Here is a 26,825-nt window from a genome sequence, read left to right on the forward strand (position 1 = left end):
GGTGGCGGGTTCACCCTAGAAAGAGAAGCTGATGGGCAGGCTGCATGGGACAGTATTGCCAGCTGGCCACGTAAATATCTAGCTTCGGATGAGACTTGTGTTGGTCTTTGCATGGCTCTATGGCAGAACTAAATGCAGGTGCTTGAATTTAATAATATCAAAAGCTCTCCAAAGGTTGTTAACTGCCTAAAGGCAGCTTTTAATTTTAAACACTGAAAAAAGTCAATCAGCCTACACCTAAAAATATGCATTGGAATGTGTTTTGCATGCATTAAAACCTAATTTCACATCTCACCAAGTTTAACTACTTTTTTGCTCAACCAGTCTCAGATTCTGGATATTTTATTTATTTATAGTAGAGCACATAGGTTGTTTAAACTTACACAGGCCTGCATTAAATAGCTATTCTGCCTATTTGTATGCATGCTTTCAGCAATGTTGTTTCCTTGAGATATTTTAAAATCCAAAGGCTTTCATCAAAAACTTAAGAAAAACTATATACCCTAAGTAAGTTCCCTCTCAACCCATTGGGGAAAGCAAAATCTAATAGAATAGAAAAACAGAATTTTATTAAAATGCATTCATATTACATAATAAATGGTCTTTATTTTACATAGAATTTATTGCATGTATGTTTACCAAAGTAAAATCAAAATGACACTTTTATTTGTTCTGGTATGCAGAGCACTTCAATATGCAGAGCCTTTGTTTTGTAAGCTTTATTGCTATTGCTTCACTTTGCTCAAAGACTTTATACAGGAGAATTTCATCTTCTAATTTGTATAAGTAGGCAAGCTAGTCTACTGGTATATGCTGATATTTCAAAACTGCCAAGTGGAAAAATGAATGCCTGCAAACTAGGAAAAAAAAAAAAACAGAGAGAGAAGGCATTGCTGGTGATATTTCCTCCACATTTTTCAGTGTTGGGTTCGGAGCAAGGGGGGCAAGGACCTTGATTGTAGCCCTGCCTGGGGTTGGTGTGATTTGTCATGACTGAGAGTCCCCCCTTATGGTTATGGGACTCAAGCTGACACTATCACTGAAATTTCCAAGAAGTTAGTTCAGTGAGTTCAATTCTTATTCAACTTTGTGGGGTTAATTTGAGCTGTAATGATAGTCACTTTTTTGATCCTATCAATTTTGTAACATAATATAAGCTCATAAGCAGGACATGATGGCTGAAAGGTAAAAAGAGATTCTATCAGTCTTCCCAAAAGATTGTCTTCAGTATGACGGTAGAATTCTTTACCCTTTGATCTTCCCTCCTGGCCAAATATCTTTCCACAACTTTCTTATAGCTTTGTATAAAAAGAAATAGTTCAAGAAAAGGTGAATTTTATTCTCTCCCAATTCTAGCCTTCTGTCTGTTAGTAACTCCATTTCTACTACAGCTGCAACTGTTATAACCATATTTTATCCTTTTACTTCTTTAAACTACTTGACATTTAGAAGATACAATTCCAGGAATCTAAAGTAACAAGATATTTTCTGTATTTTCTTTAATAGCGAGTTGATAACAGTAGTGATATCAATGTAGTCCTCTTGAGAGTTTTCTGGGAATGCTGTATGGTGATACAGAACTTGTACAGGGTCTTTGATATGGCCAACTTCCTTTAGAACAATTTTGGAATAAAGTAGTACATAAAAACTTCCTAATTCTTGAAACTGGAAATGTCTTTGCTTTTAACCTTATCCCTAGGGAAGGAATTACTGGCTCTGGGCAGATGTTACTCATAATGGGTATCAGAGTAGATGGGGCCATACAGATGTTCTGGACACTCCCAGGCGGCATTAGCTCCATTTTTTCCTAAACTACAAGGGGACATTAAAAATGCACTCTTGAGGAAGGAAGGCTCAAGCCAGGGGCAAGCATGAAGTTTCAATATTCAGCCATCATGAAGGAAAAGTGGCATTCTTGAGAACACTAATGACTTCTATCTTTGGATTAATGTTTGTACTGCTTCATCACTATCTTACTTTGAACACAGACCCACAACATATTTATTTATTTTTTGGAAAAATGTGTTTAATCAGTTTACTATCTATAAAAGTGTGTATAATCCTTTTAATGAGTGACTGTTAGTGGTTTATTACTATTCCAGAGCTCACCAGCACTGATCAGAGATTGGCGAGGTCAGACCGCTTTAGCGAATGGTTTGGTTCAGCTTGTCTTGGTGATGAAGCTTTGTAATTTGGACCAAGAAAACTTACACTTACTGCTCCTCTCTGCTTAAAAAGACCCGTGGCAGCCTTCATGATAGCCTCAGATCCAGCTGACTCTAATCATCCTGAGTAACCATTAAGTGGCTAAACCAACCGTAAATATCTATAGACATCGCGAGATAGATGGGTGTGGGCATCCATGTGCTCTAGACAGAAATCTGAAATCTAGACTTCCCCTAAAGCAAATAAAACAGTGCCTGTGAAAATAACAAGTTCAGCAAGATTTTGATTGTTTGTGTTATATTCAGATAATAGAATTTTCCTGAAACTTAAGTTTCTTTTTGTGGCTACCAAATATGATGAATTTCAGGATAAGTATTTTATAGGGAGTCTACGTATAACTACTTTTATTAAGTAGAAAGCTTTATACAAATGCAAAGTACTCACATATTAATCTCTTGAAGAGCAAGGATTATCTTAATTGTAATTCTGATGTGTCTAGTTTAATGCCACAAGATGCTCCAATCTACTTCAGTTAACTAAGAGACTTATAAACTAATTTCTTACAGTGTTTGCATATTCAGCAATCTACACTGTCATTATTTAAAGATGAAAAGAGGGAGTTGTTTCAAGATTAAATGTTAAAAGATGCAAACTAACATGCTCATTTAATTAAGGAAGCATGCAGATGAGTGTGTGGGAAGAATATCAACCTTAACATTGTGTTTTATATATTGTATCTGCCACTGGTTTTCATCATAGTCTCATTATCTGAAACTTCTCATTTCTTTCTAATTGAAAGAACACCTGCTGTTCGTTTCTTATTGAGTTTTCTGTTTTCATTTGCTCTTAGGAACATCTCTAAAGACCACTTGCCAAATTATATCCTTAAACTTGCTTCTTCAGCATTTGAATAGGCAGCTACCTTGAAAAGAAGTTAAGTCAAAGTGTTCAAAATTTGTGTCTGAGGTTCTTATATATGACCTCTATAAGGACTATGCCTCTTTTAGGAAGACACATTATATATAATGTGAGCTCCCCCACTATTTAGGAAACTGGCCTGAGATTGCACAGGATGAGAGGTACATGTCTAGCATGACAAAATATTCTGACAAAACCCAAGAACCAGTTAGAAACTGTACAGAAGTTTTAAATTTCAAACCTAATTTTTATTAGCTAGTATACTGGATATTATATAAGTGATTATACTCACAGACACATCAAAGATGGAAAAGTCAAAATTACAACAATCAAATGAACCTCAGTGAGTGTTAATTTTCAAAATATTAAATAAAAGAAGCAGTGTTGAGATTTTAGATTTTCCTATAAAGTAGGGTAAATGTTTTAAATAATAATTATCTTTGCTAAAATGTGTTTTTAGACTCATATTTTGTGTATTCCTTTATGGTAAAAACAAAAAATATATAAAATTTTCTTTTTATTTATATCTACAATATATTATAATTCCAAAAAATAAACAATTTTATGTTCTGGATCATTCATATTATAATGGTTGTTTTTCAATGTCACTTTTGGTGCCTAACTTTTATTATATATAAACACAGACTTTCTTTTAGATGGCTGAGCATCAGTTAGCATTTTTTTATATTAGAATAAAATTATGAAAGGCTAAAGTGAATATACAGAAGTTTCTTTTAGTCAATGAAATTAAACAGGGGCACATTTTAAAACAAAATAGTGGTAACTTAAACAAATTAAAAACTCTCTTTTCTTAAAGGTCATAGAGTACAGCTGAACACCAACAAAACACATAATTTTATGGGTTTTTTAAATTAATTAATTAATTAATTTTATTTTTGGCTGTGTTGGGTCTTCGTTTCTGTGCGAGGGCTTTCTCTAGTTGCGGCGAGCGGGGGCCACTCTTCATCGCGGTGCGCGGGTCTCTCACTATCGCGGCCTCTTTTGTTGCGGAGCACAGGCTCCAGACGCGCAGGCTCAGTAGTTGTGGCTCACGGGCCTAGTTGCTCCGCGGCACGTGGGATCCTCCCAGACCAGGGCTCAAACCCGTGTCCCCTGCATTGGCAGGCAGACTCTCAACCACTGCGCCACCAGGGAATTTATGGTTTTAATAACCATTCATAGCCACGGTGCTTAGAGTTGTTCATTTTCTTTGTTCTTTTCCAGAGAAATTTTATTTATTAGGAAAGGTAGAAAGCATTCTCCTCCTTTCTTAAAGAGTATTCCAATAATTACAAATTTTGAGTTTACCACTTTTCCAACACATAGAGCATCATTATTTTTTGTAGAACAAGAAATTCATGGGGTTCATGTCAAGCATCTTCTTGCTTTTTTGCTACAGGAATCCTCTGAAAATTATTTATCAAATGTAAAGAGATTTCTGTATATCCATGAAATTTATGAATCTATGTAGGAATAACACATTTAGGATTTGTAACTTGTTTCACGTGTAGACTGATATTGTTTAGTAAATGGAAAGTCACTAGAGAGAATTTTAACTAATATTTACATAATTATTATTAATACTAATAAGCCTATATTAGAAAATTATTTTTTTCACAAATATAACTCTCTTTTCTTTGGCTCTTCAAATGTTTTATATGTAGAAACATTGATTTTTTCTGCAATAAATGTATGTATATTTTCTATATGATTTCCCAAAGGAAAAAAAAATGTGTGTATTTTACTTAGTGTGTATCTTACTTCTGTATGATGTAACATTTAAAAAAATCAAAACCCCTAGAAGATACATCAGTGTATTTAGGGGTAGAGTCACTCTTGTTGCAGTTATGTGGTTAAGACTTTATTTCCCTTAAACTAATTTATTTTAAACTTTATATGGGCTTATCTCCAATTAATGGGAATTATTTAAAAATGCATTTAGTTTAAATTATGCTCACCTAATAGAATCAGTTTTCTCACTTCTTTCTTTATGTTACCCCTCAATGGTGGGAAAAAGATACTAAATGATTTTATGCATTTAAATTGTTAATCTTACTGAATTCCATGTATTAGAATTCTAATCTTTATTATGTTGAGCACAAACATCTAGAGGCAAATGTCTAATCCAGGTTTCTATGTTTTTTCACTCCAATAGATCTGTGGTCAGCTATAATCTGTTGCCCCAGAGAGGGAAGCTAAATACCATCTTTTTTTTTTTTTAATGATTTAATGCATGAATATGGAGGAATGAATATACAAGAAAGTTAACATGACATTTTAATAAAGAAAAAAGTGAAGAGACTAAAAAGAAAAACACACTAAAATAGCTATAAGTAGAATATATTACCCTATTGAAAGACAAGGACTTTTATATTAATAGAAAAAAGTTCAGATGTATTATTTCCAAGACATGGCTCTTCAGACAAAATTGGAAAAGCAGTGTTGTAAATATAGGATAGGCCTGCTGTCCCATGCCATGAAAATCAACAGAAAATAGAAAACATTAACTGGGAGAAAAGGATGTTATCTGCTCTATTGTGTCATTTAAAGCTTCTGTTTCCTTATTTTCATTTTGGATGATCTGTCCATTGGTGTAAGTGAGGTGTTAAAGTCCCCCACTATTATTGTGTTACTGTCAATTTCCTCTTTTATAGCTGTTAGCAGTTGCCTTAAGTGTTGAGGTGCTCCTATGTTGGGTGCATATATATTTATAAATGTTATATCTTCTTCTTGGATTGATCCCTTGATGATTATGAAGTGTCCTTCCTTGTCTCTTGTAACATTCTTTATTTTAAAGTCTATTTTATCTGATATGAGTATTGCTACTCCAGCTTTCTTTTGATTTCCATTAGCATGGAATATCTTTTTCCATCCCCTCACTTTCAGTCTGTATGTGTCCGTAGGTCTGAAGTGGGTCTCTTGTAGACAGCATATATATGTGTCTTGTTTTTGTATCCATTCAGCAAGCCTGTGTCTTTTGGTTGGAGCATTTAATACATTCATGTTTAAGGTAATTATCAATATGTATGCTCCTATGACCATTTTCTTAATTATTATGGGTTTGTTTTTCTAGTTCCTTTTCTTCTCTTGTGTTTCCCACTTAGAGAAGTTCCTTTAGCATTTGTTGTAGAGCTGGTTTGGTGGTGCTGAATTCTCTTAGCTTTTGCTTGTCTGTAAAGCTTTTGATTTCTCCATCAAATCTGAATGAGATCCTTGCTGGGTAGAGTAATCTTGGTTGCAGGTTCTTCCCTTTCATCACTTTAAGTATATCATGCCACTCCCTTCTGGCTTGCAGAGTTTCTGCTGAGAAATCAGCTGTTAACCTTATGGGAGTTCCCTTGTATGTTATTTGTCATTTTTCCCTTGCTGCTTTCAGTAATTTTTCTTTGTCTTTAATTTTTGCCAATTTGATTAGTATGTGTCTTGGCATGTTTCTCCTTGGGTTTATCCTGTACGGGACTCGCTGTTCTTTCTGGACTTGGGTGGCTATTTCCTTTCCCATGTTAGGGAAGTTTTTGACTATAATCTCTTCAAATATTTTCTCGGGTCCTTTCTCTCTCTCTATTCCTTCTGAGACCCCTATAACACGAATGTTGTTGCATTTAATGTTGTCCCAGAGGTCTCTTAGGCTGTCTTCTTTTCTTTTCATTCTTTTTTTCTTTATTCTGTTCCACAGCAGTGAATTCCACCATTCTGTCTTCCAGGTCACTTATCCGTTCTTCTGCCTCAGTTATTCTGCTATTGATTCCTTCTAGTGTAGTTTTCATTTCAGTTATTGTATTTTTCATCTCTGTTTGTTTGTTCTTTAATTCTTCTAGATCTTTGTTAAACATTTCTTGAATCTTCTCAATCTTGCCTCCATTGTTTTTCCGAGGTCCTGGATCATCTTCACTATCATTATTCTGAATTCTTTTTCTGGAAGGTTGCCCATCTCCACTTCATTGAGTTGTTTTTCTGGGGTTTTATCTTGTTCCTTCATCTGGTACATAGCCCTCTGCCTTTTCATCTTGTCTGTCTTTCTGTGAATGTGGTTTTTGTTCCACAGGCTGCAGGACTATAGTTCTTCTTGCTTCTGCTATCTGTCCTCTGGTGGATGAGGCTATCTAAGAGGCTTCCCATCTGTTTTTTAGGTAATGGTGTTGAAGTTATTTTAGCATATTACAGTATTTCCTTAGTCCCCTGGGGAAAGCTAAAGTCACTTTTAACATATTAGTAGATTTACCAGCTAAAACTGCATCACCTTTGAGAAATTTATAAGTATATTGCCTAAGATATACAGTTTTGTTCTCTTATCTGTAGGTCCTTGTATTCTTAGGGGAAATCTATGTATTTAAACACATTAGCAAATGACATATTTTTTGAGCTTTGGTCAAGTCTCTCAATCAACCCACACAAAGCAGAAGTATTGAAATGGTCAGAAGCTAGGAAGTCACATCCAAGAAGAGGTCATCAGTGAAACTTCTCCCCAAATTTAATAAAAACAACAAAAAAGTAGCTGAATGATCCTAAATCATTCTATAAAGACTCTTTGAAAGAGATAGCATAAGAATCCTGAGCTGAATTCTTAGGATCTTTTTTGTGTTGGCTTAATTACAAAATAAAAATGATTAAATAGAGTTAATCCACTAAGATGTGGCTTCAAAAGAATTTTCCTCACGTATCGTTCTGTATAACATACTTCTCTTCTTGAAATAAGCTAACCAGTGTTGATGTCAGGATAGAGTAGCTAAATCATTATAACAACTCTAAATAAGAACAATGGATCTTAAGAGAATTAAAAAGCCCCTTGAGAACAGAAAACTTACAATCATTCTTGGGTATATTATTATTTAGCTGCCTATAAAGTCATTTCTTAAGATCCAATAATAGCCTAGGAGAAATTTTAAAGTGCTTTTGAATGTCTTCTGTGCATAGAAATGTGACTATTTTGAGCAACCTGACCAATATACATACTCAAAAACCCTTTGATAACATTTCCATTTGTTTGTTTTCCTAACCATTTGACCTTTTTCTCAAGGTTCAGGTTAAAGTTTGAATACTCACATCACTAGAAACTTTCTCCCCAAAGCAGAATCTAATCAAAGATAGTTCCATTGAAAGACAACATTCCTAGTTATGTACAGAAATGGAATCTGAATGCTTATATATTCCATCATACTAAATAATCAGTCTGTTTTATAATGGCTTGGTCCAGTCTTGGGGTGGTGGTAACAGTTTAAAGACTAGACTGGGAGTTTGGCACTGACACATACATACTGCTATATTTAAAATAGATAACCAACAAGGACCTACTGTAAAAAAATTAATTAATTAATTAAAAAAATAAAGACTATGGAAGAAAACAAAGTCAGATTCCCCAGTGGTTTACCACCATTATATGTCCCCAGCATGCTTTAATACATGTGTTTCAATTACTAAAAATTTTAACTGAAATGTGACATGATGGAGGAAAAAAATGCAAATATTTAGGTTTTCTAAGTTTTTAAATATAAGCTGTTAAATACTAATATTATTATTAGTAATATTTTTTAAAAATTTACTTTTTTGGCTGTGTCGGGTCTTAGTTGCGGCATGAGGGCTCTTCATTGCAGCGTGTGGGCTTCTCTCTAGTTGTGGCGTGTGGGTTTTCTCTCTCTTGTTGAGGTGCATGAGCTCAGTAGTTGTGGCTCACGGGCTTAGTTGCCCCACAGCATGTGGGATCTTAGTTCCCCGACCAGGGATTGAACCCACGTCCCCTGCATTGGAAGGCAGATTCTTTACTACTGGATCACCAGGGAAGTCCCTATTATTAGTATTATTATGTTTACAAGATATCTGGTCTTGAGGAAATACTCACCTCTACATAAGTAGACTTACATACATAAGGAGTAGCTAGAGATACATGTGAAGTTAGCATTGGTATATTAGTTTCTAAATAATACAAACTTAGTGGTTTAAATCAATATAAATTTATTCTCTTACAATTCTGGAAGCCAGAGTCTGACAGGAGTCTTACATGATTAAGATGAAGATGTCAGCAGGGCTGGTTTCTTCTGGAGGCTGCAGGAGAAAATCCATTTCCTTGCTTTTTCTAGCTTAGGGAAGTCACCTACATTTCTTGGCTTGTGATCCCTTCCTCAGAACCACTCACATTTTCTCCCCCTGCTTCTGTTCTTACCTTGCCTTGTTCTGTTCTGTCATCAAATCTCTTCCTGTCTTCCTCTTTTGATTAGATGTAGTCCCACCCAGATAACTGTAAGCTTCCCATGTCAAGATCCTTAAGTTAGTCACTTAAGGATCTGCAAAATCTCTTTTGTTGTATATGGTATGTATATGGTAACATTCACAGGGGCCAGGGACTAGGACCAGGTTAGCTTTGGGGGCCATTATTCAGCCTACCACAGATGGTTTCACTTTTTACCTTTTTGGAAGAGAGAATTTGAACATGTTTTTTCATGCTGATGAGAAGGAGCCAGTAGAGGAGAACAGCTGAAGATACGAGAAAATTAGGAAATCATCATCAGATCTAGTAGTGCCTTCAGGAGTCAGAAGAGGATGAGACCTAGAGAACAAGTAGAGAGATTATTATCATAGGAGGGGCTAGGGCACAGTTTTCCAAGGAGGAGGAAAAGATAGATAGAGGTGCCGGTGAATTTGTAGTAGGTGTGGATGGTGGAAGGAAGCAGAGGGGATTCCTACCTGAGAGCTTCTCTTTTGGCTGTTACATTGGAGGCAGGTATTTTCCTGGAAATGGAGGGGCGGTCGTGAGGTAGGAGGTTTGATGGAGGATGCAGAGGATGAGAAATAGTTGTATGGATAAATGGTAAGAAGAATAAACTTAGGAAACACAGAAAGCATATTGTTCAGGAGAGAGGACCTGATTTCTATCGAAGATTGTGAATTATTCCATGGGTTCTGCAGTTGTTGTTTTTTTTTTTTTAATATTTTAATTAATTAATTTATTTATTTATGGCTGTGTTGGGTCTTTGTTTCTGTGAGAGGGCTTTCTCTAGTTGTGGCAAGCGGGGGCCACTCCTCATTGCGGTGCGCGGGCCTCTCACTATCGCGGCCTCTCTTGTTGTGGAGCACAGGCTCCAGACGCGCAGGCTCAGTAATTGTGGCTCACGGGCCCAGCTGCTCTGCGGCATGTGGGATCTTCCCAGACCAGGGCTCGAACCCATGTCCCCTGCATTGGCAGGCAGATTCTCAACCACTGCGCCACCAGGGAAGCCCTGCAGTTTTTTATAAAAGCAGTCAGAAGCTTGGATATTGTTGCAGAAGATTTGGACAGTTAGATTGATCATAGATTTCTAGGCAGAGGCAATGGAAGACAAGGGAATAAGGGAGTTGAAGCTTTTGGAATGATAGATATTAGATTCTAAACTGGTTGGGGAAAACGTAAAGAAAAGGTTAGCGGGGGTAACTGAGTGAGAGATGGAAGGATGGGAGATTGTTGGCAGAGAGTAGGAGGCTTAAGTTTAGATTTTAAGAGCTAGAGGAATTCCAGCTGAGTATGGGTATAGGAGTGCATGTCTGGAGGTGATTGGTGATAAGTGTTCTAGAGATGAGGAGTACAAGGATGGAGAGAGTACTGGATTGTTCATTCTTTGCAAAGGTATTTAAACCATTTAAGAAAATGGAAGGACTTGGGGTCTAGAAGACAGTGAGTGAAAGTGAGTGATTACAAAGTTGGCTGTTGGGGGAGTCATTCCTCGGTGAAGAGCAAAGAGCCAGGTTGCAACTAAGGCAAAGAAGCAAAGGGTAAGTTTGATGAACAAAACTGTGACTATAGGGAAGTTTATTATGGGGTGAGGTTCTAAAGGACACAGTAGAAGAGATTGGGATGGAAGAATACTGTGGGAAATTGGATTAGAGAAGAGAATTCCCAGAGAATTCTTATGGGATATTATATTGAGAGAAGGGAGATCCAGGCATGACTTCATACAATGCCGTGAGTGTCAAGTATAGTAGTTCTGGCTGAAAATCACAGTAAACCCCACCTAGTAACTGTGAATATTGACTATCCTGCATAAAAAGACACCCAGAGTTTGTTCAGTTCCACGGTTAACTCAACAGCTCAATAACCGTAGGATTCAAATTCTTTCCATCTTCTTGCACAGAAATCCTTTCTATTTTGGCCTTTTTTTTTTTTCAGACTTTTTTAGGATCATAAAATAAAGGGTAACAAGTATTGTCAAAACACAACAATCAGTGGGAAAATAAGAAATGCCTTTTTTTTTAAAAAGGTGAGTAAATTTCTCCTAGAAACTCTGCCTCTGTCATTTCCTAAAATATAATTGGCCAAATTATATCATATGGCCATGACTAAACCCATGGTTTGGCAAGATTAGAGAGAGCACCGTGATTAGCTGAGAACAATAAATATTTACCTCCTGGACCTGGAAGAGATCAGCCTCCCTCAGAAGGAGGAAGAAGAAAGATGGCTTTGTTTAGGCAACAAATAGAGTCCATCACATTGATGGTGGCCTTGGGTCAGAAAAACTTGAAGCCTGTCAGTTTGCACCTTAATTTTGTCTGTTGGCTCCTGTGTGGCCTTGAGCGGTTTACATTCTCCTCGCGTGTAGAATTGTGATTTAACTTAGAGCAAATGCCCAGCCCACAAAAAGCACTAAGCATCAGGTGCTGCTCCTCCTTTTTATTTTTAAAATTTTTTGATGCTTGAGATAGGTATTTTAACACAAACTAAAATTACCACGTTTCTTTAAGTTTTATGCTGACCCTTATCTTTTCTGTCCCTTCATCTGACTATAAAAATAAATGAATGACAAGATTTTGACAATAAAAAAGTGAAGACTGAGTATGGATCACTCTAATTCCAGAGGCCCTCATTTTTTATACTCCTTTCAAATAGTCTCAGAAGTCACTTAGAAGAGAATTCTCATCTAACTATCTTCCGTATGAACGTCAAAGAACTTTAGAGGCTTTACAAGGATTTACCCTTCCTTGTACATCTAGCTAAGTACGTAAAATAATGCAACACAAATTGATCACAGAAACATACAATTTTGGTTCTAAAAAGTGCTTTAGAAGTCATATAATCTAAATTATTTATTTTCTGTTGGAGAAACTAAAGGTATCTGTGATGTAGTGAAAAGTCATGAATGAATATGAAGGCTGGAACTTCAAGTAATTTCTTAGAACTCCAAGGCTAGGATTCTTTTCCACTCTACCACACCACTCTAAAGAACTCCATGTGTTTTGCCATTAAAAATGCAGTATTTTATTTAAAAAGCTCTATCTTTTCATGTAGTATTGATAACTAATAGAGAGATTAATAATAATCTCTGTATTATATCATATTAATTATATTACACTATACTATTAAAGTTTTGTGGGGTCTTGAGCAAGTTACTTGCTCTTTCATGTCTCAATTTACCCACTGCAAATGTAAGGCACTAATAATTAGTAAGATACTAATAATTCCTACCTTACTGAATTCTTGAGCGCTTTCAATGTGGTAACTATCACTAAAAATGCCTCTTCTTTCCGATACACTATGGAATAAGTTAGCTTTTGTAGGTTACTGTGTTAACAGAGTCATCATATTCTATACTATCTTGGGGGAAAAATCAATGAAAAATACATTCTGAGTGTCTGACAACTGATTTATAAATTCGTTTCTGGAAAACACTCTATTTATGAGATTGGAATTGCTAGTAATTAAATATAAAACAAACTTCAGAATAGATTACAAGCAAATTATTTGGATGGGTTAGTTAGAAATTATGTCTTAAATTATACCTGTCACTGGTAATAATTGATTTTTTGCTATAATGTGCCATACCTTATGCTGGAAATAATCAATGACATCATTGGCCTGGCTCTGGTGAGCCCCTCCCCATCTCTTTTCCTGCATGAGGATTACTTTCTTTGACATCCTTACACATTTTTCCAAGGAAATCCTTTTGGCCTTGAAAGGAATTATCTTTCACTATATCTGTCTTCCAATGTGGCTTTACTGTTTTATGACTCATCTTTAAACAACAGAGGTAGACAATTTTTAGTAGACATCTGAACCTATTGAACAGAGATTAAGAAATTTAAGTTAAAGGTTCCTAAGATTTTGGAGAAATCTGTAAGCACATTAGGAAACCAAAGGAAGCACAAGGCTTCCATCAGTCATTATTTCTTAGAGTGTAGCATTTCAAGAAACATTAAAATTGTCAATACTAAATATAAACTTTCTCTTAGAATAGGTGTGTTTTCTATGTCAAACTCCCTTTTAAACCTATCCAATTTTTTTTTTTTTAAGGATCTTCTTCACCTTCTACCTTCCCTCTTTGTATGCAAATGCTCTGGTTTCTCCTATCTTAAGCCCCTCCTCTAAATCTTATTGTTCTTTCAAGCTAATTTTTCTTCTTTTCACTTCCGAACTTTCTGGTCGGATGGGGAAAACCTTTGCTTCTATTTCTTCGATAGCCCTTCTTTCCCAAACTCCTGTGATTACTGCTGTCACCTCTGCTCCCCCGACCCCTCTCCCCAAACTCTTTTTCATCCCTGACTTCTACCCTCCAACTCTCCTCGTCCTTCTCTTAAACATGGATACTTTGTCAGTTTCAAGTCTAACGTAATTCTTCTCGGTGCTCTCTTTTTGTCATACCTCCTTTATTCTCAGGGCTTAAAACTTTATCCTGAAAAATGATTCCCACTAAATGCGTAGTCTTCTCTTCTCTCAAAGGTCCACTTTTCCAATCGCTTGCCTAGCATTTCTGCTTGATTAGCCTGCCATACGCTCAAACGTCCTGTGTCTGGAATGAAACAGCTTTTCTCTTTGTAAAACTCCATAGCCTCTTGACTTCCCTTTATCTCTTAGTGACTCCAAAACTCTCACTTTACAAAGACTTGAGACTTAATAGCCTTGCTTTTGCTCTGTCTGCCTTCTTAAGCTCCATATCCCTTCAGTCTTGGAGTTTCTGTGAACTATTTCTTGACAATATCACTTGCATTTAATCCTTTTTTTTTTTATTGCAGGCTTTTCTACTCTAGGTCCTTACTGGATAATATTTGTCTTTCTGTAGCAACCTTCCAGATCATATCCTCCCATCTCATCTTTCACTCCGGTTCTTATCCCTTCTGCACTCTAAAGGCAAATTCATCTTTCTACAGTACTGCTTTGATTATGCCATTACAAACAAAATCTTTGATGACTCCTATATTGGAAAAAAATCTCTTTAGTCACTCATTAAAGACTCTTCCCAACGTAAAAGCAGCTTATCTTCCTGTTCTTATCTTTCTTCACAAAAGAACCCTTTGCTCCAGCTAATTGGATCAGACACCACTTTCTTGAAATGCTGATGCTCTCATTGGCGCCTTTCCCAGAAGGCCCTTGGTACTGCTCACAACCAACTCAGCCTGTAATACGGAGCTCAGTTCTCACCTCTTCTGCAAAGCCTTCCTGGATCACCTGGTGCGACATAATCTCTGCTTCCAGAAACTTTGACAGCATTTGTTAACTGATTAATTCATTTTGCAGAGAGTCGTGTGCTGGCATGACAACCTAGTCCATCATTATCTTGAACTACTTTCAGAAATCTATTTTCAAGAACTAAATCTATTTTAAGTTTTAATGTAGATATGCTTCCTTCTATTCGCTTAATTAGAGTAAAAGACCTTAATGACAAGGGCCATGTTCATTCATTCAACTTTTACTAACAATTTTCTGTGAAATTTTTGAGAAATATGGAGCTGAATCAAACATGATCCTGCCTATGAAAAGTGCAACTTTGGTGGTACAGACTGGTAGATAAATGGATAATTGCTGGAGGTTGTTTTAAATGTTATAATAAAAGTTATGTGTGGGATACAGTTAGGATGAAAAGGAGAGATGACCATCACGAGGAGTGTTTAGAAAAGGTCACGCTGATAGATGAGTCTGGAAAGGCTTTCTGGAGGGTAGTAGTCAAGATGGGTCCTCCTTTTCTATCATGTTTTATTCTTATAAGGTGCTGTGAGCATTTCAAAAGAAGGGGAGACCCCCGTTGGGTGAGGAAATACATCACAGGAAAGCTAACCCTTTAGATGTATATTTTCCAGTAAAATAGAATACATAAAAATTCAGGTTATTTTTAAGAATAAAGTAAGCTGTCCAGTTTGACTGAAACATGGTGTTTTATTGGTGGTGATAAAAATTAAAATAAAAAGTAATATACTTATGTATAATGTGGATATTTGTTATTTTCCAATACCTATCTAAAGTGCCTTTTGTTCGTGCATTTCCTTCTATAAACAGCTGTTAAGATAAAACCCTTATGTCTATTGTTTGCATTTTATGTTGGAGAAAACATTATTTGACTTTGGCTTTCTAGAATTTATAAATTGCAAAATCTACCTCGTGGCCTCAACTCCATATTATAATTTATAATTATTGTGAAACAATCTTAAGGTGACCATTTTTCTCTTTAATACCTTTAGATATAGAAAGTTTTCTTCAACAGTTTTCAAGAAACTGTAGAGATGTAGGAAAATAGGAAGCAGTACTTTTTAAAGGTGAAAGGAAATAGCTACTATAATTGGTCATGGTTTGAAAAATTAATAATTCTGGCCATACGAATTTTTGCTTTCTCATATGTGATAAATATACAGATAAAGCAATAAGAAAATGAGAAATATTTTTATTGTGAGTCACCTAAAGGTAGCCCAAAGAGAATTGTATTAAATAAGAGAAACTTTAGTTTTGTAGCAAAAGCTGTATAACACATGAGTAGGAAAAATACATCAGTTTGAATTCTGTTTGTATAGTATGTAAATGAATTGCAAAATTATTCTACTTCTTTTAAAATTATTGTCATTTTTTGGATAAGAAACAAAAAAGGAAATTATTGATCCTTAGGTGGAAAAGGAAACGATTGACACTGAAGCACATGTATGTTGTTGTTGTTTTTTTTTTTGGCTGCGTCGGGTTTTAGTTGCGGCACGCAGGCTCTTTCGTTGGGGTGCGTGGGCTCTTCGTTTTGGCGTGTGGGTTTTCTCTCTCTAGTTGTGGTGCATAGGCTCCAGGGTGCATGGGCTCTGTAGTTGTGGCGCGTGGGTTCTAGAGTCTGTAGGCTCCATAGTTTGCGGCACGCAGGCTCTCTAGTTGAGGCACATGAGCTCAGTAGTTGTGGCACTCGGGCTTAGTTGCCCTGTGGCATATGGCATCTTAGTTCCCTGACCAGGGATTGAACCCACGTTCCCTGCATTTGCAAGGCAGATTCTTTACCACTGGATCAGTAGGGAAGTCCTACGTGTATGCTTTTTTAATTGAAGTGTAGTTGATTTACAATATTATATTAGTTTCAGATGTACAGCAAATGATTCAATATTTTTAGAGATTATATTTCAGTTAAAGTTATAAAATACTGGCTATATTTCCAGTACTGTACATTACAACCTCATATCTTCTTTATTTTATACCTGGTAGTTTGTACCTCTTATTCTCTTCCCCAGTCTTACCCTTCCCTCTGTCCCTCTGCCTACTGGTAACCACTAGTTTGTTCTCTGTATCTGTGAGTCTGTTTCTGTTTTGTTACATTCATCGATTTATTTTTTTGGATTCTACATACAAGTGAAAATATACAGTAACTGTCTGTCTCTGATTTATTTCACTGAACATAATACCCTCCAGGTCCGTCCATGTTGTTGCAAATGGCAAATTTTCATTTTTTTGAATGGCTGAGCAATATTCCATTGTATATATACACACCACATCTTCCTTATCCACTCATCTGTTGATGGACACTTAGATTGCTTCTATGTCTTGGCTCTTGTAAGTAATGCTACTGTGGACATTGGGGTGCATATATCTTTTCAAATTAGTGTTTTGGTTTTCTTCAGACATATACCCAGGAGTGGAATTGCTGGATCACATTGTAGTTCTATTTTTAATATTTTGAGGAATCTCTATACTTTTATCCATAGTGACTATATCAATTTACATTCCCACCAACATATTATGTTTTAAATGAACTTCCTGATGGTAGGCCTTACAAGGTCTTGGTGATTTACTTATTCTCCCATTTATTTGCACTCTGTTTTTATCACTTACTACAATAACTATGCGATATATATGAATACCACATTTCTCTATTTGAAAAAAGCAAAATCAAAACAAATTTAGGTTTTAAGTAGACTGTGGCATTTGCATGAGGAATCAATATGCTTCTTGCTGTGTAGTTAAATCCACAAAGTCAAGATCATGTTTTACATAAGTCCTGTGTACTCTGAGCCAAACCTGATAAAAATGTACATACGAAACTGCAGTTCTGTCAGGGGGTTTGAACACTCAAGCTTGACGCTGGTCTAGCTGAGAGGCCAAATACAAGTCCCATCCCTATAGATTTTGTTATCCCAGTAACAATAGAGATAAAAGATAAAGGAATGTTTAAGAACCTTTAGAATATGCATATATATTTGAATTTTGATTAAAATACTTATAATAGGCAAATATTCTTCCTGAAAGTGGAATGGAATACAAACGTCCAGAAGAGGCACTTCCAGAATAGGCAGAGTGTCACAGAAGCAGTGGGCCTTTGGGGTCAGACAGGATGGGTTTGTGCTTCAGCCTAGCTTTCTACTAGCTCTCTGGCCCTGCCCAGGTTCCTTTCAATTTTTCTCATTTCTAAGTGATGTTGATAGTTCCTACAATTTAGGAATATATATAAAATGTCTGGCTATAGAAAGCACTTAAGAAATATTCCTATCAGAGATGCTATTGCTTAGGCAAATATTAACAGTGGTAAAATATTACCTTTGGAATCCTACTTTGCTTTGAGATTTTTGACCCAGGATCTTGGGTTGTGAAATTGTTATCCAGTTGATTATAAGGCATTTTAATATGAGAATGTTGTTTCTCTGACCCTTACATGGACCCACTAGCAACGAGTGGTTGTGCCTGTGAAACAAGAGACCATGTCTCTAATTATTTTAGTCATACATAAAAAATGAAAACAAAAGTGCATTAGTGGATAAGCCCTTTAAAAGCACAACAAGTGAATATGGAAAGAGCATATTTACTCTTAGGGTAAATAGAGAAATGATTCTGCTGTGAAAAACCTGTCTGTATCTTGATTTTTCAAAGAGGTTACCAAAAGGGGAAAAAGCTCAAATTTTGTAGATTGCAATATGTGTTTCCTTTCAGTTGTGTAATTGCAATGGTTGAGCATAATTTTCCCTGTGAGCTGAGGGCAGCAACATAGCAGTCTCACAAACCCTTGGACAGTACCCATCAGAAAGCCCAGATGTAGAATCGCAGACTGTTAACTCAGGTGGCTCATGTAGTTCCAACACTGACAGGGGTTCAGGCTTCGCCTTGAAGTAACAGTTATTCATCATGTGTTCTTCGACAAGTTACATTTCTCCAATATTATCACTTCACCTGTGAAGTGAAGGGTTGATAATAGCCACTCTACCTTGCTGGATTGTTGTGAAGATTAAATTTGATTATAGATGATTAAATATGAAGAAAACTCTGAGTCATTGGCAGGTGTCAGGTCTCTTCTGTTCCGATCTTTTTATATGGATCTGATTTTGGGGGTGGGGGTGGGTGGAGAGTTTGCTATCCCCAGTGACAGTGGAGACACAAGAGGAAAAGAATGCTTAGGAACTTTCCAAATGTCCATTTATATTTGAACTTTGATTACAACTCTTATAAGAAGTGAATATCACTTCTGAGAATGAAATAGAATATGACATTACAAAAGGGGGACTGACGTGGAGTGTAACAGAGGCAAGAGGGACTTTGGAGTCAGACAGACAAGGGTTTGTATCTCAGCCTAGCTTTTTCCTATCTCCATGACCCTGCCGGCGCTCTGTTCATTTCTCTCATCTCTTATGACCTTGATAGTTCCTACAACTAGGGAATATTGTTGAGGGAACTTGCATTTCTGACCTACTCTGTCTTGTTCTCTAACCACCTTGCCTTATTCCTGCTCACGTGACAGAAAGGACCCGAGGTGATGTGACTACACGTAACAGTAATTCGAGTGAAGAGAGAACCATGGAAGCTAAGTTTGGTAGTTACTTCTCGCACATCATACCGTAAGGCCACCCCTGATGCTCCCCGACCCCTCTCCAGGGAACTCTGGATCCTGCTCTTAGAGTCCGTGGGACTCAGCCCTTATCTATCTCACGGTGTTCACAGCAGAACAGCGAGAGCATATTCTGATACTTTGTAGGAGGTACAGCGATTGCCAGGAACAACGTGGGAAACCCAAGGGCTCAAGTTCTGGTGGAATACCAGTGAGGCTCTTACTGAATTTTTCACATTTTTAGATCTGGTAACAAGAGATAATTTATTTAAATTCTAGGAACTTAAACCAGTCTGAAGCCACAGATGTAAAAGAGCACGTATGCCTTCAGAACTGACTAAATTTGAAGATTCTGTGCAGGAGCTTTGAAAACCCACCAAGCACACACCCAGAGAGCTCATCCTGGATAAAAAGTAACATGTTTCTTTTGGTTAAATAATTTTCCCAACTGAAAATTGAAAACTTGACTTGGGTCATTTAAAATCAAGAAAAATGAAAGTGTAGACCACAGCAAATATGCCACATCATCTGAAGGTGTTGTCCTTCTTCTTTACAAATCCTCCTATTTATTTTTGTGATTGGTACTTAGAGTTTCATCATGTTGTGATGGGTTGGGTAGAGAAAAAGAAAGCACTTAAAGATTCTTACGCTATTTCACCCAATTGAAAACAAGAAAAATATTTCACCTCCCCCTACTGGTTTGATACGTTAAGTAAATATTTCTTAACCATCATTTGTTTCTTAATTGAGGGTTATTTTTTTCTGAAGTTAGTAAAGTGTATCCTTTGGTTCCCTGAGAGATAATTTATATGGTAATTACTAATTTCTGCTTTAATATTATTGGCAGGTATTAGCAAACTGTGTATTTATATGTTCTTGCCTGTAAAGGAATATCAGCTGCTTTATCCCTTGTTTATAGGATGATCTATTAACTTACTTTCTAATCCTAAACGGAAGCCATTATTTCCTTCATGCTTTCCGTCATGGCTGAAAATCATAATTAGTTCTGATTCTAGAGTACTATGTGGTGACAATGATTTTGATGGATAATTCCTTGCTCAAGTTTATTACACAAATTGAAAAGATTAAAAAATTAAACATTAGGCAGAAATAAATTCTGTGTTTAATGGGGATTAAATTGTTTCACTGGTTGAGAGAATTGCGACTCTGATCTAGACTGAAAGTAAGCTTCAGATTTTTGCTGTTTTCTGCCATCACTACCATAATGCACATTTTATTTATTTATTTTTAATTTTTATTGGAGTAAAGTTTATTTACAATGTTGTTTTAGTGTCAGGTGTACAGCAAAGTGAATCAGTTATATATATATATAACTGATATATATATATGGCACATTTTAAGAAAGGACTAGCATTATGTTTACACTTTGCGGTCATTCAGGAAGCATTCGTTAAATAAAGGAAGAAATGATGAATGAATGAATGAATTGGAAATACCATCCCAAATTCTGTGAAAATTCCAAATCCTGGGCATCATTTCTGTCCAAAAATGAATGTTTCTAAAATTTACAAAACTTTGGTAGCTAGTGTGTAAACAAGAAGGTCAAGAAGTATCTTTTAAACAAATCATTGTATTATAAAAGGAGATTTAAGTTACTTTGTGTGGTAAAAATTATATTAAATGTGAATTGCACATCGTGTAGATGTTCCATTAGCCTGCTAACCTGTGCTTTTCCCTGATACTCAAATCCAACTGTAGATTGATTTCCTTGACAAAAAACACAGTAGAAGGTAAAGAACAGAAGTCGCAAGGTCACACGGAATCTGAGACTGAAAGTTAGCTGTGCATCACTGAGCTAGAAGCGTCTCTCATGCTCCATGTTGTGTGCTTAGTTGTGCCTACTTGGCAAGGAGATGGGCACGCAGTAATTCATAGTCAATAGTAGCCATTATTGTGGTACTATTGTGTGTACTATTATATTAAGGAGTATATTATAATAATTCCTTTTAGGGCATACATTTCACCATATCTGAGGGGGAGCTGTAGCCATATGCTACTGTTATGCCTTAATTTGAATTCTTTTTATTCTAAAGTATAATTATTCTTTTCATAAAATTTTTACATGTATGAACTACCCCAGATTAATGTCATACTTCTAAAAGCTTTTATTTCATAACTTAAATTTGCAATAACTTCTCATCAGAGTGAGTAAAATATGATGACTATAATAAGAATACCCTGAAGGGCATGTCAAGCTTAATATGTATATTTATTATATAGAAGAATTATGAGAAACTCCAAATTTGAAGTTTTCCTTTATTTGTTGAGATATGAAATGTGAGTTCAATGAAAAAATGCATAACCACTTCCAACATTGATATGCACTGAACATTTGTGTCCCCTCCCCAAATTCATGTGTTGAAGCCTTAACCTCCAATGTGATGGCATTTGGAGACAGGGTCTTTGGGAGGTAACTAGGTTGAGATGAGGTCATGAGGGTGGAGCCCCCAGGACAAGATTATTGTGCTTATAAGAAATATAATAAAATGTTGGTTCTGAAATAATGGGGTTATCACTTCACAGTGTGTATGTAAATTAAATCACACTGTACACCTTAAAAAAATCACATTGCACAACCTAAATATACACACTTTTTACTTGCCAATCATACCTCAATAAAGGTGGAATAAAAATAAAATAACACAATGTGGAAAATGAATTTCTTCAGATTATCACACCCATCACTCATTTGCAAGATGATAACATCTCATGTAATCTAGCCTTTATACAGTGATTCCTAAACTTATTGGACTTTTGATTCCTGCATATTTCCACTGGAATATTTTAATACATGTCAGTAGTCATTACCCAGTCCGTCTTAATAGTGCTATATGATATATATTTATACCCCAAACATTTAAAATGATTTAATATTTAAATAATACATTAATGTTTAAAACAATTTATAACTATTTTTCTTTAAATATTTGTGAATGCTGTTGACCTAATGGAGACAATGAGATATTTTCAAACCTAGTTTTGAACTAAACAAATTTGGCATTAAGGAAATAACTAGACTAGACTTTAAAAAAAAATATTAAAGGGACTTCCCTGCTGGCGCAGTGGTTAAGAATCCTCCTGCCAATGCAGGGGACATGGGTTCAAGCTCTGGTCCAGGAAGATTCCACATGCTGTGGAGCAACTAAACCCGTGTGCCACAACTACTGAGCCGGTGCTCTAGAGCCCACAAGCCACAACTACTGAGCCCGCGTGCTACAACTACTGAAGCCTGCATGCCTAAAGCCCATGCTCTGCAACAAGAGAAGCCACTGCAACGAGAAGCCTGTGCACCGCAAGGAAGAGTAGCCCCTGCTTGCTGCAACTAGAGGAAGCCCGCGCGCAGCAATGAAGACCCAATGCAGACAAAAACAAAATAAATAAATTTTTTTAAAAAAGTATTAAAGAGAAAGAAAAAAGAAAAAGAAATATTTTCTTATATTAAGAAAATATGAATGCATAAAGCCCATTATAAATATATGAAATAATAGCTATTAGTTTGTGTTGTCTCATTTAATATAAAAATACAGTTTAAATTATTTGTTATAAGTTCACACTGAAATGTGAGAGGTAAGATATTTGAGATGAAAAATGGTTTGCAGCCATAGCGTTATACTACTGTCCTTTAGCATACTAAGCAGTGATATTTGGGGGCTAATTTTACAGTGAGATGTTTAGTTGCCTTACAGCAGAATTTCACTGGGTTGGCACATGGGTGGAATTTGATCCCCTATCAGGCATGGACTCTTGTTGCCGAAGGGATAAAAATATGACCTTTCCTATTATTTTAGCATCGCCAGAGAGGAGGCTGATGACAGCAAGAAACAGAGATGCAGGAGACAAAAAGATGCTCAGGATAGAGAGAACCAAGGGCTGGGCATGAGAGTGATGTGCCCAGGGCTGAGATCACAAACGAATGTCAGCCTTGTGTCAACAGACAGAGCCAGCAGCAAGCAGTTGGTGCTGAGAAGGTGAGCCTTCAGAGAAATCAAGTATCAGGCATTCTGAATAAGTAATCCAGTACACAGATCATATGCATAATCTTCAAAGGTTAATAAGGTCTCTGGCAGGAGGACACAACACTCCTAGCACAGGATCCCCTGGGCAAGAAAACTGTAGGGCTCAGAAAATGATTAGTAGGACAGCGGAAGTAGAATCTAGATCCTACTTGTATAGACTGTATTACATTTTTCATAGTGTAAACATTTTTTCTAGTCCCCTCAGCAGGAAAAGCTGAATATTGATCTATGGATCTCACTAAATAGTATTTACAGTTAATTGGGTGGGTACAGATGCTTAAAGTAAAAAGATGAGTATCTTATTGTAATGGAAACATTTTTAATAATGCCTTTTGCATTCTTTTAAACACCATGTCCCAGGTCCCAAACATAATAGTTTCTTATTGCTACTGTAACAAATTTGTCACAAAGTTACTGCTTAAAACAGCATAAATTTGTTTTCTCATAGTCTGGGAGGTCAGAAGTCCAAAATGGGTTTCACTTGGCTAAAATCAAGTTGTCAATAGGCCTGTATGTCAGTAGCCTCTAGAGAAGAATCTGCTTCCCTGCCTTTTTCCAGCTTCTAAAGGCTGCCTATATTCTTTGGCTAATGGCCCCCTCCCATCTTCAAAGTCAGAAGTGTAGCATTTTCAACCCTCGCCCCCTATTTTTCCATCCTTACATCTTCTCCCCCTGACTCTGACCTTGCTGCATCCCTCTTATAAGGACCCTTGTGATTACATTAGGCCTACTCTGCTATCTAGGATAATCTCCCCACTTCAATGTCATTAATTTAGTGACATCTGCAAACTCCCTTTGGCCAAGTAAAGTGACATATTTACAGGTTCGTGGGATTAGGATGTGGACATCTTTTGGGGGCAAGTGGTGAATTATTGTGTCCACCACACTAAGTTATGTACCAATATCTGTCTGAAAGTGTAACCTACCTGACCTTTATGATAGGGCTCTGATGCCCGCGATGAATGAGGCACCATCTCTTACAGGTTGCTTTACTAATGAGGCTAACTTCATTCTGGGTGAGTTATATCAAAGGGAGGGCAGTGTGTGTGTGTGTGTGTGTGTGTGTGTGTGTGTGTTTAGGGGTGGAGCCTAGGGAATAGCTCAGGTCAAAACCTTGCTGAGTAAGAAGTACTAAAACTACATAGAAACTCTGTTTATTTAAGCAAAGAGAGAAAAAAATTTTTGCCTAAGAGTCAACTCAGAAAACATTAAATGTCAGCAGGCAGGCCTGATTTTATTTTAAGCAAAGTGAAAAATAGCTTCATCAAGTCTATAAGTGGGAGAATATATATTTTAACAAATTATATTGCCTAATTTAAGGGTAGAAGAAGGCCGGTGAGAATTTTGTTCCACTTTTTTAGCTACTAGAATATTAACATAGGAGCATGTTTGAGAAGTAGCAATTTTAAGGTAACTGCTTATATTTTATCTTAAAATGAGGTCCATGGTTTTACATGTAATAGCTAACTCAGCTTTGTTTTATTCTTGTCTGCTTTAGCTAAATTGTTGATTATGTATGGCCAAATGGTGCCACCAGGAGAAAAATATATTTCATATAGAAGTATTCTACTATAGATTTTCCATGATAGTTACTAGCTGCTAATACTTCAGCCAGAGATGGGATTTTGGAGAATGCTAAGAAATAGCAGTTAGAAGAGAATAATGCTTGAGAATATGGTCACCATGTGTAGACTACGTGAGTTCAAATTCTTCAGTCTACCATTTCTTGGTTGTGGGTGTTGAGCAAGTTATTTGACTATTCTGTGCCTCAGTTTTGATAGATATATACTTTTATATGCAAAATACCATTTGAGAGCACCTGCTATATAGGATTATTACAAGAATTAAATGAGTTAATACATGGGAAGTGCTTAAAACAGCACTTAATACATAGAAGATACTTGATAGGTATTAATATAAATAGTAAGTCAGTCCAAATTTGTCAAAAATCCCATGTGTGGCAGTTATAAAGGTATCATCACAAGTACCTTGGACTTAAATGCTTTAGCATGCTTGGCTAAGTATAAAATTATATTCAACACTATATTCAAATAAACTTCCATATTTCTGATACTTATCCTTCTACTGAATGTCTTCCATAAATGCTATTATGATTTCTATTCTTAGTCACATTGGAAAGTTGAGAGGAAAAATACATATTTTCAGAATCAAGGAGACTGACCTGAAGGATGTTAACCTTTTCAGTCAGATGCTTCAGCTGGGCTTACCTGTCTAAGTTAGGTTCCAGACAGCCATATCCCCAATTTCCATTTCCACTCCCAGTATTTACCATTTTAAGTGGCAAAATTTTAGTGGCAGGCATGAAATAATTTCCACTAAATGAGCAATGTGTGCCAGTTGTAATGCCTCTTTAAAACACTTTTTGGTATGAATCTATTTCTTTATCTGGGAATTCTTATTTCAATACATTTTTTGAAAGTCATCCTTTCCTCTGTAGATATAGCTTAAAATAAACCAGTTCAGGCTGTTTTTGCTTTTTTTTGGAATAAGAAACCACAAGGACACAGAATCCAGAAGGATTTCCTTAAAGCAGCTTAAAATTCTCTCTGAAGTTAACTGCGAGGGAGCAGAAGACTTGAACAAAAATGATAATTTTAGGAGCTGTACAATTCCAGAATAAGAAAACATCGTAGAACTTCATGGTTGTGAAGCTGGTTTGTTTTACTAATAGTATATGGGATCTCTTGATGTGTTTGACATTGGTGGCAATCAACCATTAAACATTGCTTCTGAGATTTTGGAGTAGAAGTTAGCAGCTTTTCCTCCCCAAAATGAAGATTTGGAAATCCAAATTTCAAAGTTGTAGAAGAGAGTAAAGAAGGAATCTTTTCAATTGTTGCTTAGTCACAACTAGAAGACATTTAAATGAAATGATATGATTCTGCTTTCAAAATATTTTCTAGCATCCTTGATTTACTATAAATTAAACTGTTAGGTTTCAACCTTTTTCAAGAAGATTTTGAAATACAGGCGTATTTTAAGAGATAGTAGTGTTCATTCTTCAATTTTTTTCCCCTATATTATTCATTAAAACAATGTTCTGAAGAAGCTAGAACTATGTTAACATCAGTTCCAGGGATTTTGGCCATTGAAAGGAATAAAAGGATGTCACCAGGGCAATTATCTATACAGGCAAGGGGATTCAGGAGCAAAATTTTACACTGATGAAGAAATAATACAAAAACCAATAGCATTTTGGAGTAGGGATATTGCTGTCATTGGAGAAGGGGTTATCATGGCAGAATTAAAAGCACTGGACTATAATGGAGCTCTTATATTGTATAAAGTTCCATGTAATTTATACATATTAACTGATTTAATCTTCATAATCCTTTGATGTAGGTACTACTTTTATGCCATTTTTCAGATAAGAAAACTGAGACACCGTTTTTCCCAGGGTTGTTTAACTGGAGCTGAATTTCAAAGCCAGCAATCTGGCCCCTTCAAGATCCTACCATAGAGTGTGGGGAGATGGAAGTGTAATATTTTTCTCCCAGGTTATTTTATCTTTAATATTTTAGAATAATTTTGTATAAGTAGTACTGCTGAAAATTTTAAACAAAGACTTTACTTCTCTTAAACAAAGACTTTACTTCATCAAAAGTTGAATGATACTTTTCAACTTTTTTTTACTTTTATAATGTATTATTTGTGCATATGCCTTTTTACTACAGATAAA

At 36.1% G+C, this 26,825-nt stretch overlaps 1 protein-coding gene across 1 annotated transcript in view; it reads left to right on the plus strand.

Moving 5' to 3' along the window:
• Positions 1-26,825, plus strand: part of SGCZ (sarcoglycan zeta) — a 902,846-nt gene that overhangs the window by 17,660 nt on the left and 858,361 nt on the right. The gene's annotated exons all lie outside the window — the stretch shown is intronic.

The sequence above is a fragment of the Balaenoptera musculus genome, chromosome 21, assembly GCF_009873245.2.
Source record: "Balaenoptera musculus isolate JJ_BM4_2016_0621 chromosome 21, mBalMus1.pri.v3, whole genome shotgun sequence".
NCBI lineage: Eukaryota > Metazoa > Chordata > Mammalia > Artiodactyla > Balaenopteridae > Balaenoptera > Balaenoptera musculus.